Raw genomic sequence first — 19,249 nt, 5'->3', positions numbered from 1 at the left:
CTCAACGTTGAATTTGCCAGTATTAAATAACTTCTCTTTCTGTCTGTCTTCATCACAACTGGATGTTTCCGCTTACCATCATTTGGACTCAATTTTTTCATTTTCTTCCTTTTCTTCTTTTTTTTATATAGTCTGGCCTGTTGGGATGACCCAATGCCTTACACATTCACATTCCAGACAAGGAGGCTTAATCTAATTTAACTGCTCATTAATTGCCATCACTCATCTGATCTCTCCTATTAGTGATATTTCCTTTGTGTTTCTCTTCTTTGGTGCTCACTTCCTCTGTAAACTGTTTTCTTTCGTTTCCACATCAGGCAAAGATCCCAGACATCTATATTACTAAATCTCTGATCTTGACCGCTTTTGGCCGACTGTGCTGTGATTTCCGAGAGAACGCCGTGACCTATGGCCGTCATTTTTGGCCACCTCGATCAGAGCCCCCCTCCGCCGTATGAGTGCGGAGGATTTTTTCCGTCGATGAAAAATTAGAGCGATATTAATGTTTTTACAAAATTCCCCATTCTCTCTGCTGCCCCCGCTGGCGGCAGGGGGAGGGACTATAAAACCTGGAAGTGTCGTGCCTCACTCAGTCTCTGCCAGACCCAGGAAGCGAGAGGGTCACGGCTCTCTGAGCTGCGAATAACACTGAACGCACATCTACTCCACGGTGACTCCCCTCGATGCGGCTGTAAAGTGGCTGCATCCCTTTTTTTAAAAGTTTGTGTTCACAAAATGAATATTGGTTGTCGGGTGGCTGCAGCCCAATTGTTTGCCTCGCCTTTTTAACAAGTTTGTGTTCACAAAATGAATTTTGGTTGTCGGGTGTCTGCAGCCCAATTGTTTGCCTCGCCTTTTTTTAAAGTTTGTGTCCACAAAATGAATTTTGGTTGTCGGGTGTCTGCAGCCCAATTGTTTGCCTTGCCTTTTTTAACAAGTTTGTGTTCACAAAATGAATTAGCGCAACAGACAGCCCCCCCACTGGCGAGCAGTATTGGAATTGGTGGAGAGGTGGAATATTGCGTTGGTGACCAGCCCTCCCGTGTGATGCTGGGACCCAACGGGTCCCGCTTAGCCTAGTTAATATTTTAAAATCTCAATTAGTATCGTTTGCACAACAGTGCAATGAAATAGAGACATAAGGAAATGCAATGCTGGTTTATAACAAAAAAAGATGCAAAGTGCTGGAGTAACTCAGTGGGGCAGGTAGCAATCCTGGAGAACACGGATAGGTGACTTTTCAGATCAGACCCTGCTTCAGAATGATTGTGGTGGCGTTGGGGGAAGCTGGAAGAGAGATGGGAGCTGGACAAAGTCTGGCAAGTGATAGGTGGATATAAATGAGGGGGGGAGGGGTTGATAGCCGAATGGTTGAACAAACAGACGTAAATGGCCCAAAGCCATTTCTTCTCAGTTTTAGTTCAGAGTTGGAAAAAGTTCTTCACCAAGTTTTTAAGATAATTATAAATTTCATGTGTGAAATGACCATTATTCTTAGCCTTCGATTAGTGATTTTGGAATATTAACACCAATGAAGGAATCCTTCATCATAATGGAAGATTAAGCATTATTTTAATTGTTAGTTTGAGTCATACAGCATGGAAACAGGCTCTTTGGCCCATCTTGCCCAAGCTGACCAAACTGTCTGAAGAAGGGTCTTGACCTGAAATATCTCCCATTCCTTCCCTCAAGATATGGTGAGCATATCCAACAGTTTGTGTCTATCTTTGATGTAGACCAGCATCTGCAGTAACTTCCTAACAAGACCAAAATGTCTCATCCACGCTGGTCCCACCTGCCCGCGTTTGGCCCATGTTCCTCTAAACCTTTCCTAACAATGTACCTGTCCAACTATCTTTTTAAATGTGCTTTTACATGTCTTTCAAATGTCATTTAAGTTCTTTGGCATTGCCAATAATTTAAAAATATACCAGCAGATGGAAATGCTGTGACATTATACAGGCTGCCTGAAATAGAAGTTATTGGAAATAAAGATAGGTTGGACCAGCACCTGCAAGAGACAAAAGGCCAACAATTTCTACTTTGCCTTTGTCTTCTATGTCACACTATGACATTTCTCCTTTTGAAGTTCTGGGGAGGAGGGAATGTTTCTGTTTATTTTATTAAGTCTTGATCCTGTTCAGTGATTTTTATTTAGTCATCAGGTTTGTTCATCCTCGATTGCCCCTGGACTGAGCAGGCAGTTGATAGCCATCTACTTTGGTGATTGGATTCATAGTCATGGAGGCATAGAGTTATACAGCGTGGAAACATGCCCTTCGGCCCAACTTTCCCACGCCAATCAACATGCCCCGTCTACACTTGTCCCACCTGCCTGTAATGGACCATAACCATCTAAACCTATCCCATCCATGTACCTGACTAAGTGTTTCTTAACTGTTGTGATAGTACATAGAAACATAGAAACATAGAAAATAGGTGCAGGAGTAGGCCATTCAGCCCTTCGAGCCTGCACCGCCATTCAATATGATCATGGCTGATCATCCAACTCAGTATCCCGTACCTGCCTTCTCTCCATACCCCCTGATCCCTTTAGCCACAAGGGCCACATCTAACTCCCTCTTAAATATAGCCAATGAACTGGCCTCAACTACATTCTGTGGCAGAGAATTCCAGAGATCCACCACTCTCTGTATGAAAATGTTTTTCTCACCTCTGTCCTAAAAGACTTCCACCTTATCCTTAAACTGTGACCCCTTGTTCTGGACTTCCCCAACATCGGGAACAATCTTCCTGCATCTAGCCTGTCCAACCCCTTAAGATACCTGCCTCAACTCCAGTAGCTCGCTCCATACACCCACCACCCTTTGTGTAAAGAAGCTGCCCCTCGGGGTCCCGTTAAATCTTTCCTCTCTCACCTTAAACTTATGTCCTTTGGTTCTCAATTACCCAACTCTGGGCAAAAACTGTACATTTACCTTATCTATTCCTCGAATGATTGTTGGGAAAGAAATATTCTTCGACCTGATCATCATGGTTTTTATAGACCTCTAACTTCTTCCCAATGGTTGAAGTGAAATGAGAGCGTGATCAGGGAAATGTGGGCTGTTTTTGATATTGGCTGCCTTTTTAGGGGCAGTGCCTCCTATAGATCCCTACAAGCATTTACCCGATCTATTCATCTCAAGATTTTCGACATCTCTATAAGTTCGCATCTCATCCTCCTGTGCTCCAGAGAATAAAGTCCTAGCCTGCTCAACCTCTCCCCGTAGCTCAGGCCCTTAGGATTTATATATACTCCAGAACAGGTAAGAATGGCAGTTTTTTCCCCCTCTGCATGAATAATCTGGTGGTCCCGCAGTTGCAGTCACTAAATCTGGCTTTAATTGCACATGTGCTCAAATTAATTAATTTAACTCTCCCAGCTGTAACGTTGAGATTGAAGCTCAATCCTGCGGTGGAATGGTGGGAAACCCTGGATGATGGTCCAGCAATCTCCGTGCCTGAAGTTACAGTGGTTTTTAACTTGTCGTAACTGTGATCCACTGTAACATCTGCAACAAGAGAGGATGACAAATCAGAGTTGAACATGCAACCTGCGGAAGGCATTAGCACAAAGATGTTTGGGAGACAATTCTAGAGTTTAGAATCGTAGGTTCATAGAACAGGCCCTTTGGCCCAACTCAGACATGCCGACCGAGATGCCCCATCTCAGTTATACCCATTTCCTGCATTTGCCCCATATCCCTTTAAACCATTTCTACCCACATTCCTGTCCAAGAGTTATTTTAAATGCTGTCAATTCACTTCTCTGGTAGCTCGTTCCATGTACCCACCACCCTGCAAACCCACAGACTGATAGGTCAGACTCTGAGTCAACCTGCAAAGCAGTTACACAGTCTCCAATAGGTTGCACCAACGTGAGATGATCACAATGTGAGCATTGAATGCAGGACAATTGATGAGAGGAAGAGTAGGTTCATTGCTGGCTTGATTCACTGAAAGGTGGAAAGGAAAGGGGTAAAAATACAACTGCTGAACCTGCTACGAACATGTTATAAGGAGGAACAGAAAAACAGACCATGGATTAACAGAATGGATAGTCCCTTCGAAACACTGTAAAGGGAGGGGATGGGAATCTGTGTCCGGTGGTGGAATCTTGTTACAGCAAGGTGTACTTTGTGAACCCTGAAAGGAAAGGTTGAAGGAATGGAAAGTGAGGACCAGGGTGTCTCCAGGAGGAGAGTGAGTGCGAGCAGAGGTGTGGGAAATAGATAAGGGCTCTGCTAAGCACGGTGGACACGAATCCACTGTTCAGGAGGAAGGCAAACATCTCAGAGGCACTGCATGGAAAGTTGAACCACTGGGGGAAATGTAGCGTAAAGGAATGGAATGGAATCCCTAGAGGAGGCAGGAAGGAAGGAAGTACCATCAAGATAGCTGTGGGAGCGTGGCCTGGTAACGATTGCTCGTCATTAGCCTCTCTCCTGTGATGTAAGCAGAGAGATCCAGAAGGGAAGAGAGGAATCAGAGTTGGACCAAATGAAGGTGAGAACAGGGTGGAAATTGGCAGCAACTTAAATTTAATTTGAGTCCTTTACACTTTTAGACTTTAGACGTTAGAGATACAGCATGGAAACAGGTCCTTCAGCCCATCAAGACAGCACCGACCAGCGATCACCCCATACACTAGCACTAGTCCTACACACTAGGAACAAATTGCTGAAGCCAATTAACCTATAAACCTGCACGTCTTTGGAGTGTGGGAGGAAACCAGATCACCTGTAGAAAACTCATGTGCTGTAAGGTGACAACTCTACCACTGCACCACTGTGCCCCTCTTTAGTCAGAGGGTGGTGAATTACATTACACATCCTTGTCACCACCTTTTCACACTGCTGCCCTCAAGAAAAAGGTACAGGTCGCTAAAGTCACGCACTGCCAGACTCAAGAACTGCTTTTACCCATCAGCAATCTTGGAACTGAACTCTGTCTCGGGAGCGGGTTATGGGGAAGGAGGGGGGGTGGGAGACAGTGTTAATTTATGTAAATGTGAATCCATGGGTGGGTTTGGGGAGGGAGGGAGTGTAAAAAGTATGAGTATGTGAATGTTTGAAGTTCTTTTAAATGGAGAGACACTAATCTCGTTGTATGTGACACATGCAATGACAATAAAGCATTCTGATTCTGATTCTGAATGTGTGGAATTCATTGCCGCAGAAGGCTGTGGAGGTCAAGTCAATGGATATTTTTAAGCCGGAGATTGACACTCTTGATTAGTACAGGTGTGGGGAGTTATGGGGAGAAGGCAGGAGAACGGGGTTGAGAGGGAAAGATATATCAGCCATGATTGAATGGTGGAGTAGACTTGATGGGTCAAATAGCCTAATTCTGCTCCTATAACCTATGAACTTAGTTTAGTTTTAGTTTACTTTATTGTCACGTGTACCGAGGTAGAGTGAAAAGCTTTATAGTATGCTAACTAATGAACTTATGAACTTAAGAAGTCTCCTCTGACTATGCAGAAGACCAAATGGACAGTGAAAATGGAGGAAGGAGACGAGTTCAACATCATGTTTAAGAAAGAACTGCAGAAGCTGGAAAAATCGAAGGTAGACAAAAAATGCTGGAGAAACTCATCTATGGAGAGAAGGAATTGGTGACGTTTTGGGTCGAGAAGAAGGGTCTCAACCCGAAACGTCGCCAATTCCTTCTCTCCATAGCTGCCGCCTCACCCGCTGAGTTTCTCCAGCATTTGTTGTCTATTTTCGAGTTCAACATCATGTTGAGTTTGGAATTTATTAAGATGAAGAGGAAGGGGGATGAAACCTAGGCCCTGCTGGAAGCTGATTGTTTGTGATCAAAGAGGAGAAGATCAGAAGGAATTGTGAAAATTGGCACATGGAGAGTCTGTGGGGAGAGACAGGGTCAACGGAAAAGAAAAGGGGAGAAAGGTTAGGAAGGGTATTGGAGATGCTGTTGAAGTTTGCAATCCCTGACATCTGAAAAGGACAAAAAAGCTTCAGTTTCAGTTTGATTTATTGGTCAAGTGTACCGAGGTACAGTGAAAGGCTTTTGTTGCATGCTAACCAGTCAGCAGAAAGGCAATAGATGATTACAATCAAGCCATTTGCAGTGTATACCATGATAAGGAAATAACGTTCAGTGCAAGGTAAAGTCCGATCAAAGATAGTCCGAGGGTCACCAATGAGGTAGAGGGTAGGTTGCCCATGCAGCACTAAATGTAACGAAGAATGAAGTAGAACTACGACCATGAAATGTTACATCTTGAAGAAATGGGACTCCTCCTGTTAGGCAAAACAGACCAATTCTCAATGATTTGGTCTTCTTTTATCGACTTTTTACAAGCATATGGTGCAACACAACCTTAGAAATTAGACGTTTCAGAACCGGGTGAAGGATGGATAAAGAGATTAAATAGGGATATCCCTCTCAATCTCTTTATTTTTATTTCCTTTCTGTCTCTCTATGTCTTCTTCTTTTTCTTCTCTTTTTTCTACTCTATCCCCATTCTACCTTTTCTTTGGGCTTTCTTTACTATCTCACGAACTAACACTACGGCTTATGATATTCTTTTCTCCTCTATCTTGACCTCTCATTTTCTGTTCTATTCTGCTAACTTTGGAAATAGAAGTTGTACATGAACTGTATTATCACATTATGTATTAGATACTTATGTATTGTACTTCAAAAAAAAAAAAAAAGAAAAGAAACAGACTGTTTGAGAAACTCAGTGAGTCAGGCAGCATCTGTGGAGGGAAATGGAATACAGGTCCACTCCATCAGTCTGAAGAAGGGTCGTGATCCAAAATGACATCTGTCCATTTACTTCTGCAGATGCCTCTTGCAATGAGGCATCTCATTGCACTCAATGCCTCTTGCTCCCAAGTTCCTCCAGGATCCTGCTTTTTGTTCAAGATTCCAAAAAAACGAAAAAACCCCAAAAAACTACGACGACCATGACAGCTTTCTGTTGGATCGCTGCAGAGAAAGCAGCACTATGGCGCAGATAGTAGGAACATTGTCTCACCGAGCCAGAGACTCCAGTTCAATTCTAACCTCGGATGCCGTTTATGCGGGGATGCACAGTCTTCCTGTAACCACATGAGTTTCCTCCAGGCAATCCGGTTTCTTCCCACATCCCAATTGCGTATGGTTTGGTAGGTTAATTGGCCATTTTAAATTGCCCTGAGTGTGTAGGTATGCGGTTGAATCTGGCCTTTGATGAAAATGTAGTTGGATAATAAAATGAAATTTGTGTAGAAATATTGTAAACAGATGGTCGATGTTTGGGCAAAGGGCCTTTTTCCATGTTGTATCACTCTATGTAACTATGAGGGAAGTCAAGAATATGCGCAAGGGTCCATGGACAGACCATGGGACATCAATGTCAGTGTGGCAAATTCGGTTCTTTGTTATTTTCAACATCCTTTTATATAACTATAAAACTCTCATCTTGTGTGTGTGTGTGTGTGTGTGTGTGTGTGTGTGTGTGTGTGTGTGTGTGTGTGTGTGTGTGTGTGTGTGTGTGTGTGTGTGTGTGTGTGTGTGTGTGTGTGTGTGTGTGTGTGTGTGTGTGTGTGTGTGTGTGTGTGTCTTCTCGACAAACCTACGTGCTATCGGTGAACCTTATACATATGCCGGTAGAGATTTATCCTGTGAAATCGTCTTATCTGAAGACATTCATGCATTATTTCTCGAGTTATTAATCGTTTTTCTTTTTTTCTTTCTTTTTTGTATGGCTTTGTAAAAATTTGATTAGTGCATAGATGTAAATAATTTGGTGTACATATAGCTGCTGGTGTACATATGGTGTACATATAGCTGCTAAATTTGTATAAGATAATTATAAGCAGTTAATAAGCTTTGGCTTCTTCCTGCTCCTTTTCGGACACATACAATTTCATTTATTTATAGATATTATTTATGACACTTTATAAATATTCTTGTTTTGTTTTTTGTATGCTGTTTCACACTTGCTTTTTATTCTTTCTGTTCGAAATAAAGAATTAAATTAATAATAGAATAAATAAAATTTTCACACATCCGATAAAATGTTGAAATCAAAAAGCCAGTTTTTGGCTGATGATTGGCTAATGACATCACAATGGATCTGCCTGCCTGCCATCTGCTCGCGCTGCGAGTGACGTCACCCCGCCACCCCTCCCTCCTAATCCCGTCATTCAACAGTCGGCCAAAGATCATAGCTGAAGACTGCGGCTCCCTTTGGTTGACGTTCGCCCGCTCGCGCCTCGGCTCGGGCCCTGTACCCGAGAGCTCCCGTGAGCTTTGGTCAATGCACGCTCGTGCCTTGGCTTGGGTTTTTTCTCTCTCCCCCCCTCTCTCCCCCCCTCTCTGCCCCCCTCTCTCCCCCCCTCTCTCCCCCCTCTCTGCCCCCCTCTCTCCCCCCCTCTCTCCCCCCCTCTCTCCCCCCCTCTCTCCCTCCTCTCTCTCCCCCTCTCTCTCTCCCCCCCTCTCTGCCCCCTCTCTGCCCCCCTCTCTCCCCCTCTCTCTCTCCCCCTCTCTCACCCCCTCTCTCTCTCCCCCCCTCTCTCCCCCTCTCTCTCCCCCTCTCTCTCCCGCTCTCCCCCCCCCCTCTCTCCCCCCCTCTCTCCCCCCCCCTCTCCCCCCCTCCCCCTCCCTCCCCCCCCCTCTCTCGCCCCCTCTCCCCCTCTCTCCCCTTCTCCCCCCCCCCCCCTCTCACCCCCCCTCTCTCCCCCCCTCTCGCCCCCCACTTCCCCCCTCTTCCCCCTCTCCCCCCCTCTCCACCCCTCTCTCCCCCCTCTCTCCCCCCCTCTCTGCCCCCCTCTTTCCCCATTCTCTCCCCCCTCTCCCCCCCTCTCTCCCCCCCTCTCTCCCCACCTCTCTTCCCCCCCTCTCTTACCCACCTCTCTCACCCCCCTCTCTCCCCAACCTCTCTCTCCCCCCCTCTCTCCCCCCGCTCTCCCCCTCTCTCCCCCCTCCTCTCCCCCCTCTCTCCCCCCCTCTTGGTCTAGTAAAAATATAAAAATTATTTCTTGGTTGCCTGGCAAACATTTTTATCCAGAAAGTTAAACAAAGTAAAAATGTTGACTATCCCTTTGCTTGAAGAGTTGCTGCCTTGTTTCAGATTCCAGCATCTGCAGACCCTTGTTTCCAAATGTTCAGTTGGTCAGAACTTAGGGTGACACGGTGCAGTACCGGAGACCCGGGTTTGATCCTGACTACGGTTGCTGTCTGTATGCAGTTTTTTACGTTCTCCCTGTGACATGTGGGTTTTCCCCGGGTGCTCCCGTTTCCTCACATACTCCAAAGACCCACAGGGTTTGTAGGTTAATTGGCTTTGGGAAAGATTGTAAATTGGCCCTAGTGTGTAGGATAGTGCTCGCATATGTGGACCACCGATCGGCGCAGATTCAGTGGGCCGAAGGGCCTGTTTCCATGCTGTATCTAGAAACTAAACTAAGAACTAAATTACACATTAATAACTAATGATGCAATTCAAAACTATTTTTACTGCTGGATACGTGTGTTCCTCCATATCTCATTTAGATTTAATATTCAACAATGTTCGATGAGCAAAAGTCCATTGCTCTGAAGATATATTTGAATTGACACAGGGTGGGATGGGTTGAGGAGTTTATTGTCAAGTGAGCTGAGGTACAGTGAAAAGCTTTTGCTGCGTGCTAATCAGTTAATGGAAACACAATGATCTATAACCTGCAATGGGATTGACGTTTCACCTTTTATTATACCCTTCCTGCTCCTCTTAATCTCCAGCCTGTGAAGATATTGGTACCAGGTTTCGGCTCGAAACGTTGCCTATTTCCTTCGCTCCATAGATGCTGCCGCACCCGCTGAGTTTCTCCAGCACTTTTGTCTATCTAAGGTATTGGTACCAATTAACTTAAGGTGTAGGCTGCTCATTTTGAGAGAGCGTGTGTTGTTCTCGAACTCAGAAATCCTCATGCCTCAAGCCGTTTGAACTCCATGCATGAATTGTCAAGCCTGCTTCTGCTTAATTACCTTAAAGTGTGTCAGGGTAGGTAGTACTAAGTGCATTAACAATGAAGTCCTGTTCAAACCTCATTTCTCAATGTATCATTGATAGATTTCTTTCTTTTTTTCCCCCATCCCATTCTGACTCCTGAATGAACTATGAAACATAATGACTTGGAAATTGTCTATTTGATGTTCCCTGAAGATGTGAGAGAGACATTCATCCCTGGGCTGAATGCACAATATAGTATTGTATATTTGCGGTGCTAAACTGCTGACATCGGGTGTGGCAATGTTCGACGCAGTCTGAACAATGGCAAGTGAAGCACACCTGTGGAATTCAGTACGAATATATGAGGCGTACCATCACGTGGAACCATAAGCATAGGTATATTAAACCCATCTGCACCACACATGCGATCCAAGTCCATAGATCCCTGAAATGGCAATACATGTAGGTAGGGTGGTAAAGAAAACATTAGGCATGCTTGCCTTCATTGGTCAGGATACTGAGTATAAAAGTTGGGAAGTCATGTTGTAAAACTTTGAGGAGACAACTTTTATATCAGTCTCTAGAGGAGACCTCTCAATCTGAAGAAGGGTCAGGACCTGAACCATCACCTCTTCCTTTTCTCCAGCGATGCTGCCTGACTCACTGAGTTACTCCAGCATTCTGTGTCTATCTTTGGTGTAAACCAGCATTTGCAGTTCCTTCCCACCAATTTTAGAGTGTTGTATACAATTCTGGCCGCCACACTATAGAAAGATGAATGAATGAATGAATTATCCTTTATTGTCATTCAGACCTTTCGGTCTGAACGGAATTTCATGCCTTGCAGTCATACATATAATAAAATAACAAAACCACACAATAAACACAAAATAAATTAAAATTTAAGATGCAGAGGCTTTGGAGAAGATGGGAAAGGTTTGCTCGGATGTTCACAAGTTCGCAAGTTATGGGAGTAGAATTAGGCCATTCGGCCCATCGAGTCTACTCCACCATTCAATCATGGCTGATCTCTGCCACCTAATACCATTTTCCTGCCTTCTCCCCATAAACCCTTAATAATAATAATAATAATAATAATATATCTTTTATTGCCATTGCACGTCAGTGCAACGAGATTTAGTGTGCAGCTCCACTGATGTACAAGAAAGGTAAATAAATACAATACATAAATAAACAAGCTGACACCTTGACACCTGTTCTACAGTAATCAAGAAATTGTCTATCTCTGCCTTAAAAATATCCACTGACTTGGCCTCCACAGACAATGGGTTCCACAGATTAACTACCCTCTGACTAAAGAAGTTCTTCCTCACTTTTTTAAAAGAGCGCCTTTAAATTCTGAGCGTATGACCTCTGGTCCTAGATTCTCCCACCAGCGGAAATTTCCTTTCCACATCCACTCTATCAATACCGTTCATTATTCTGTAAGTTTCAAAGAGGTCCCCCCCTCAACCTTCTAAACTCCAGTGAGTAGAGGCCCAGTGCCGTCAAACGCTCATCATATGCTAACCCACTCATTCCTGGAATCATTCTTGTAAACCTCCACTGGACCCTCTCCAGAGCCAGCGCATCCTCCCTCAGATATGGGGCCCAAATTTGCTCACGATACTCCAAATGTGACCTGGCCATTGCCAGAATTTGAGTGTATTAGCTCTGAGGAAAGGTTGGACAAACTTGGATTGCTTTCGCTAGAGCATCGAAGACTGAGGAGCAACCTGATGAAAATATATACATTTATGAGATGCACAGATGGAGTTGATAGTCTTTTTCCCCCCGATGGAAATATCAATCACAGGGCCTGTTCCCATGCTGTACTTTTCTGCGTTTCATGGTCTATATCACAGAGATATTCTGTGGTATTCTGAGTCTGACGAAGGGTCTCAACCTGAAACGTCACCAATTCCTTTTCTCCAGAGATGCTGTCCGACCTGTTGAGTCCACCCACCCTCCCCGCATTCTGCAGGGGGGACGTACAGCCTCGCTGGGTGTCGTGGGTTATGGGGAGAAGGCAGGAGAATGTGGTTGGGAGGGAGGGAGAGATAGAGCAGCCATGATTGAATGGCGGAGTAGACTTGATGGGCCGAATGGCTTAATTCTGCTCCTATCACATGATGGTCTTACTCCAGCTTTGTGTGTCTATCTTCTGTGGTATCCATGTACGTATTTTGACTGAGAGGGCAATGGCAGGGATTCTTCATCCGACTACTGATGGGCATGGGAACAACCTTGGAATGATGTAAGCACCGAGGATCCTTGGAGTTACAGCCTTTGTGGATGATCACTCCGATGGAGAGTTTTTCTGGGTCCTCTTTTGACACCTATGGCCAGTAATCGTTTTTGCTTTCTTTATTACTGGTAACAATTCTAGGCAGGATTGCACTATAAACTTCTGCAGGATTAAAATTACCTGGGCCAGATTGGTCAGCTTGACGTGCCCTTAAAAGTATAACATCTTCCAAAGCTGCAGTGCTTTTCTCCACCGACTACATATGCCCTCATCGCATCTCTTTGTATAAACCCGAGCCTTTCTTCTGAATGCTATTTCCTATTTTCATCGTCCTTATCTGTTTCAGCAATGTGCAACAACCTTCAAATGTTTTAGTGAAAATCCAAGCACTATGCCACATACAAAGGCGAGACCTGAAATTGTTTTTGTTTCAGGATGTGGGAAAGCGAAAAGGTTACCGGAGAGAACAGATGCAAGAATTCCTCCTACTTCAGCAACTGTTGATAAGCTCATCTTCTGAAAGAGCGTCTCATTGTATCTACCGAAGTGTGAAGTTAGATTGTTTGGGTCGACATTCTTTCTGCCCTTGAGAAGGTTCAAGCTGGCATTTTGCAAGTGCACAAAGGAGCTCCACAAACAAAAACTTGGGAGATTGTGCAACCTGTGAGGATGTGCAAGTAATTTTGTCGGTATTTAACGGAGGTCAATATTGAAACCGCTAAATGTGGCATTATCACAAACTAACAGCTTGGACTAAACGGAAGAAATTGAATGATATTAATTATGTCTCAGCAGATTATTAGGCAATTCATTTGTGTTGATTGATCACCATTGCTGCACTGTGCTGCTAAAACGTTAAGAATGGGGCAAAGTAAATTGCTTAATGATCATTATTCTCAAGTAAAGTAGTGAATGGACATGTCAGTGGGAACAAATTGCTCGGCGGTATCAAAATTATAGTCCCTGACAGCTTCATAAGCCCCTGTATGTTTGTAGAGTATGAAAAACCTGTTGCTAGGTAACATGGCCGAGCTCCACAATGAGCAGCTATGCTTTTTGCCTTTTTGATTTGAATAGCTTTCAATTAAGTTCATTTGATCTGGTTATATGAAGTAAATGGATAGTTTTATCTATTTTATTATACATTACAAACTTTTTTAAAGAGCGTTTCCTCCTTTGGATCCACCCCAGGAAATAATATGCATGAGTCTTCCTTCAACAAAGTGGGAGAAAAATATTTTGAGATAATGATTGTAAGCCAGTTCAAACCTTTAGTGCAATTACCACTCTAATTTTGTGTAATGATGGTTCTGAAGACCTACGTAAATACCCCGATGAAACTATTAATTCAATGCAGTCGCTCATATTCGCTGTTTGCTAAAATAGTGACTCATTTCCTTTGGACACACACATCAAATCTGTGACACACACTTTTAACTGTTAAGCAACTGGTTTGCCATTTGAATCAGTTACTTCATAATCCATGCCTGGAAATTTGCAATGAGATTGTACATCATCAGTAAATTTCTTGCCACCCGTAAAAAAAGAAATCTTGTGTTATTAGGGAGAATGATAAATTTACATTGTTGCATAGAAACATAGACAATAGGTGCAGGAGTAGGCCGTTCGGCCCTTCGAGCCAGCACCGCCATTCAATGTGATCATGGCTGATCATCCACAATCAGTAGCCCGCTCCTGCCTTCTCCCCATATCCCTTGATTCCGCTAGCCATAAGAGCTCTATCTAACTCTCTTTTGAATGCATCCAGTGAGTCGGCCTCCACTGCCTTCTGAGGCAGAGAATTCCACAAATTCACAACCCTCTGTGTGAAAAAGTTTTTCCTCATCGCAGTTCTAAATGGCCTACCCCTTATTCCTAAACTGTGGCCCCTGGTTCTGGACTCCCCCCAACATCGGGAACATGTTTCCTGCATCTAGCGTGTCCAAACCCTTAATAATTTTATATAATTTTAGGGCAACCTTCGGTGAATTAAGTGCTTTAGAAACAGCGAGGAAACTGGCTCTTTGGCCCACCAAGTCCACGCCAACCACCGGATCCCCGCATTTTAATACTATCCAGCACATGCTAAGGATAAACTTACAATTTTACCAAGCCAATTAACCAATAAATGTATACGTCTTTGGAGTGTGGGAGGAAACCGGAGCACTCGCAGAAAATCCACGCAGGTCACGGGGAGAACGGACAAACTCCGTATAGACAGCACCAGTAGTCAGGGTCGAACCCGGGTCTCGGACTCTGTAAATCAGCAACTGTATGACTGTGCCACCGTGCCACCCTGATTTAGAACATGATTTAGCAAAAGGAAACAGTGTTATAACGAGGGAAAGGCCAACTTCCAGTACTGTACCTGGTGTTAGCTGCAGATGCAGGCACCGAGCTGATCTTGACTGTTGCAGAATATTGCAATGGTCACCTTAGCAGACTTTTACATGCTTGCAAATGTGACGGAGACTCCGGTATTATACTGAGGAAACACAACAGTGAGCTTCTTGGCTGTGGTGAAGTTTGATTTCCTCAGCATTCTCTGTGGCACAGAGGTGAAGCACAGAGGTGATTTGTGCCAATGCTTCTCAAGGAGGAAGGAACAGATTTAAATCAAGAATTGACTGTTATGTGATGGTACATCTGTGCAAAAAGAGTATGAATGAGGCAAAAGAGCTCCACGCTGGAATGAAAACATTATTTAGAGTAATAGATGATGTGTTACGGCACTCTGCTTTTGTTACAGGAGTACATATATACACTAACACTCATATTTTTTTATTACTGAAATGTAATACTCCTGGACATCTCATTCCAGTTTAAAATACCCAAACTCTTCCAGTTTAGCTGCAAAATACCAGATCAGTTACTATATATTTTTTTACTGTTAAAGAATGAGAAAAAGGGATAGCAGTACTAATCATGATCCAAAAGCAAAACTTTGAAGAGTAGAAAATAGGGATGGTTTGAGAAGAAGGCAGAAGGTGGGGTAACTTTCAAATGGATTTAGAATGACTTTAAAAGCAAAAGGTATTAATAATCAATGGGAAGAAACCAGGAGAGTTGAAATAATAAGCTGGCTCTTTAAGGACGCGCAGCCTTCTCCTCTGTACTATTCTTTGATAGGGTGGCACTGTGATGCAGCAGTAGAGTTGCTGGCCTTACAGCTCCAGAGACCCGGGTTCGATCCTGACTACGGGTGCTGTATGTACGGAGTTTGTACATTCTCCCCGTGACCGCGTGGGTTTTCACCGGATGCTCCAGTTCCCACCCACACTCCAAAGACGTACAGGTTTGTAGGTTAATTGGCTTCGGTAAAATTGTAAATTGTCCTGGTGCATAGGATAGTGTTCGTGTACGGGGGGTAATCGCTGGTCGGCACGGACTCGGTAGGGTCTGTTTCGCATTATATCTCTAAAAACAAGTAAAGAGTTTCAGAATGTTTTTGTGATGTTCAGAGGTGTTATGTTTAAAGGTGTGTGATGGTGTGAACACATCAGGTGAGAACACAATGGTCCCAAAATAGTTTGAGATCTGACTGATGATTTTTCATTCCTCTCTGATACACATCATGTGGAGGTTTGAACAGCCGATTTGAAGCAGGTTAAAGTAAATCTAACATCTGGTACACATGTTTAATAATGGATTCATGATGTGACCCTGGACATTTACCTTTACTTGTGTGAATCCAAACTGAATATTGTTTTGATTTGAATATTTATGTAGAGCTATCCTTTTCTGTTCATCTCCATTTTCTACAGCAGTGTAAGGGCACCACAGCTGATCACAATTTGTACCCTGCTGAACATTCAATTAAGCCTTTTGGCTGTAGCTTCACAGAGCAATGCCTGTGTGAAATCCTGATGGCATGGTGATTTGCAAATGTGGTTAGTCCAAGCACAGTCACTGATAAACACCAGAAACTCGCTGTTGGGTCTAAATTCTGCTCTGTGTTAACATTAACTTTCAACAGACTACTGATCCAAATAAGAATATCTTCAGATTCTGTTCTAAGGGCTATTATACGTTTTTGGCAAGTAAAGTTATGGAGTTACTGATCAAGATGCCGTATTCAAATCAGCTGTATTTGCCCACATTTGGCCCATATCACTCTAAACCTCTCTTATCCATGTACCTGTCCAAGTGTCTTTTAAATACCATTTTAGTACCTGGGTCAACAACCTCCTTGGGCAATTTATTCCATAAACCCACCACCCTCTGAGTGAAACAGTTGTCCCTCAGGTTGTGAGTAAATGTTACAGATATCTTAATTTCTCTTAAAAATAATATAGATTAGGTAGATGCACAGAATAGATCGGGTAGATGCATACAATCCCTTGCCCAGAGTAGGAGAATCGAGGACCAGAGAACATAGGCTCAAGGTGAAGGGGAAGAGATTTAATCGGAATCTGAGGGGTAACTTTTTCACACAAAGGGTGGTGGATGTATGGAACAAGCTGCCAGAGGAGGTAGTTGAGGCTGGGACTATCCCAACGTTTAAGAAACAGTTAGACAGGTACATGGGTAGGACCAAGCGCAGGCAGATGGGACTAGTGTAGCTGGGGCATTTTGTTCGGTGTGAGCATGTTGGGCCGAAGGGCCTGTTTCCACACTCTATGACTCTATGACTCTAGATGTTGTCCTAAGTAAGCTCACTTTCCTTTCAATTATTTTTGGTTTACTTCTGAACTTTGGTGTTTGTGTTAAAGCCTTATGGTTGAATTTGTATCTTCCTGTTCTGTAAGGCTGAGGACCAACTTAGTGAGTGTTCGTTCATTTATAAATGCACCATTCAGTCTTTCCCTAACCCACGATGTCTGGATTGTGCGATCATAAAATCAGAGAGTTGTACTGCATAGTAACAGGCCCTTCCACACAACACACATAGTTCTGGTTGTCCCATTATTGAAAAGATGTGGAGGCCTTGGAGAGGGTGCAGAGGTAGTTTACCAGAATGCTGCCTGGATTAGAGGGTTTCAGCTTCAGGGAGAAGTTGTATAGTCATAAGGTCATAGATAGATTTATAGAGTCACACAGTGTGGAAACAGACCCTTTGGCCCAACTTCCCCACACCAACCAACATATCCCATCTTTACTAGTCTCGCCTGCCTGTGTTTGGCCCATATCCCTCTAAACCTGTACTATCATGTACCTGTCCAAATGTTTCTTAAACATTGCAATACTACCTGCCTCAACTACCTCTTCTGCCAGCTCGTTCCATCCCTCATGTTAAACCTACTTCCTCAAATTTTGAAGATAGATTTGGATTGTTTTAGCTGGAATGTCATAGGTTGAGGGGAGAACTGATAGAAGTATGTAAAATTATGCGAGGCATAGATAGTGTAGACATTCAGAACCTTTTTCCCAGGTTGGGAATATTCAACCTTCAACGTGCTAGAAGGTGAGAGGCGGAAGGTTTAATGGCGATGTACAGGGAACATTTTTTTACCCAGGGAATGGTGGGGGCTGGGAACACAATGCCAGTGAAAGTGGTAAAGTCAGATATGATAGTGACGTTTAAGAGGGTTTTGGATAGGCACATGGAAGTGCAGCAATTCGAGGGATATGGATCATGTGAGAATTCTTCTTCCTCGCGTCCGGCCATCTTCCATATCACGTCTTTCCAGTGGTTGGCGCAGTTGGCGAGCGCAGCAGCATTTGGTTTGACCAGGTCATCTTCGCTACATTGTGGAGCTTGGCTACATCTCATGATGTGTTCCATGATGTGAGAATATAATATGTTCTTCCTTGTCCTATGTCGACATGCCTTTGGATGTTGTTAAAAGACACAATAAAAATGCAAGACTTTTTTCTCTTTTTACTTTTACCATAACTCTTCTTGCAAAGCAAACTATGCTGAATTGTTTTTTTGTGCTCCATCTGTATCTCCATCTTCTCACTAAACAAACTGCGTCTCTGACCATCTCACATTGAGAGAAAACCATCTATATTGAACACTTGGCAAACCAATGTGTGGCCCCTTTGCCAAACCCTGTGAAGGTTCAATTTGCATCCAAACATATTATTACTTCACAAAAACCTCATCGCATTGATGTCACTGTGACAAAACCGGTCCGTCAATGATCTCCTTCCCAAAGATGGAAACGTTTCCTCTCTTTAATTTCACTCTATTTTTATCTCAGTGCGTAGCAAGATAACCAATTAAAGCCTTTTTAATAGGCAACTTATTTTTTCAGTGACGAAGCTCGTGATGTATAGCGCTTCATTGCAGTTTGTTACATTTTTTCCGATCTCCTCACAGTCATGACTGACTGGTAAAATCACAGGGCATTGGATTTTTGCCATCTTGTGGTGTTAGGGCTTCAAAAGATTTTATTCTGAGGTTGAGATTTGTTTTCCAGTTATTTTCTTTACACGGCAAACGCATTTATTTGAAGTTATTTCTTAAAAATAGGCTAATGCACTAACTTTCTGTATCCATAATCAATTGCAACAATGACAATAAATAATTCTCACATGTTCAAAGTGGCACATTGTGAATTTTGCTCTTAATGATGTGAATGTTTTCCTCCAATGAATGTTATGAAACGTCAGTGAAATATCATTGCTATCTCTCTACAAACATATGGGATTGTTCAGTGTTCTACACACATTTCAAAGGCCAGATTCTGAATTTGGAAAATATAATTCCAACACGGCAATTTAGTTGCATGCAAACAAGTTAAAAACTGAAATGTTTAAAGTAGATCTTTGTGATGTTTCTTTAGTTATGTCTAAAAATTCAACCTCTTTCTCAGGGTAACCCTTAAGATGCTGTAATGTTTTATAGAAAAGAACAGCAGAGCACAGCATCAGAGCCTTCAGTCACATATTGTGCCAAACATCATACCAGGTTAAACTAAGCTCATCTATTTGTACATGATCCATGCCCGCCCCATCCATCACCCCAATTCCCCACTAGTGGGAGAGCCTTGGACTAGAGGTCATAGCCTCAGAATTAAAGGACGTTCCTTTAGGAAGGAGATGAGACGGAATTATTTTAGTCGGAGGGTGGCGAATCTGTAGAATTCTTTGCCGCAGAACGC

Source organism: Amblyraja radiata, chromosome 7 (assembly GCF_010909765.2).
Source record: "Amblyraja radiata isolate CabotCenter1 chromosome 7, sAmbRad1.1.pri, whole genome shotgun sequence".
NCBI classification, from domain to species: Eukaryota; Metazoa; Chordata; class Chondrichthyes; order Rajiformes; family Rajidae; genus Amblyraja; species Amblyraja radiata.
This window is presented reverse-complemented; position numbering follows the sequence as displayed.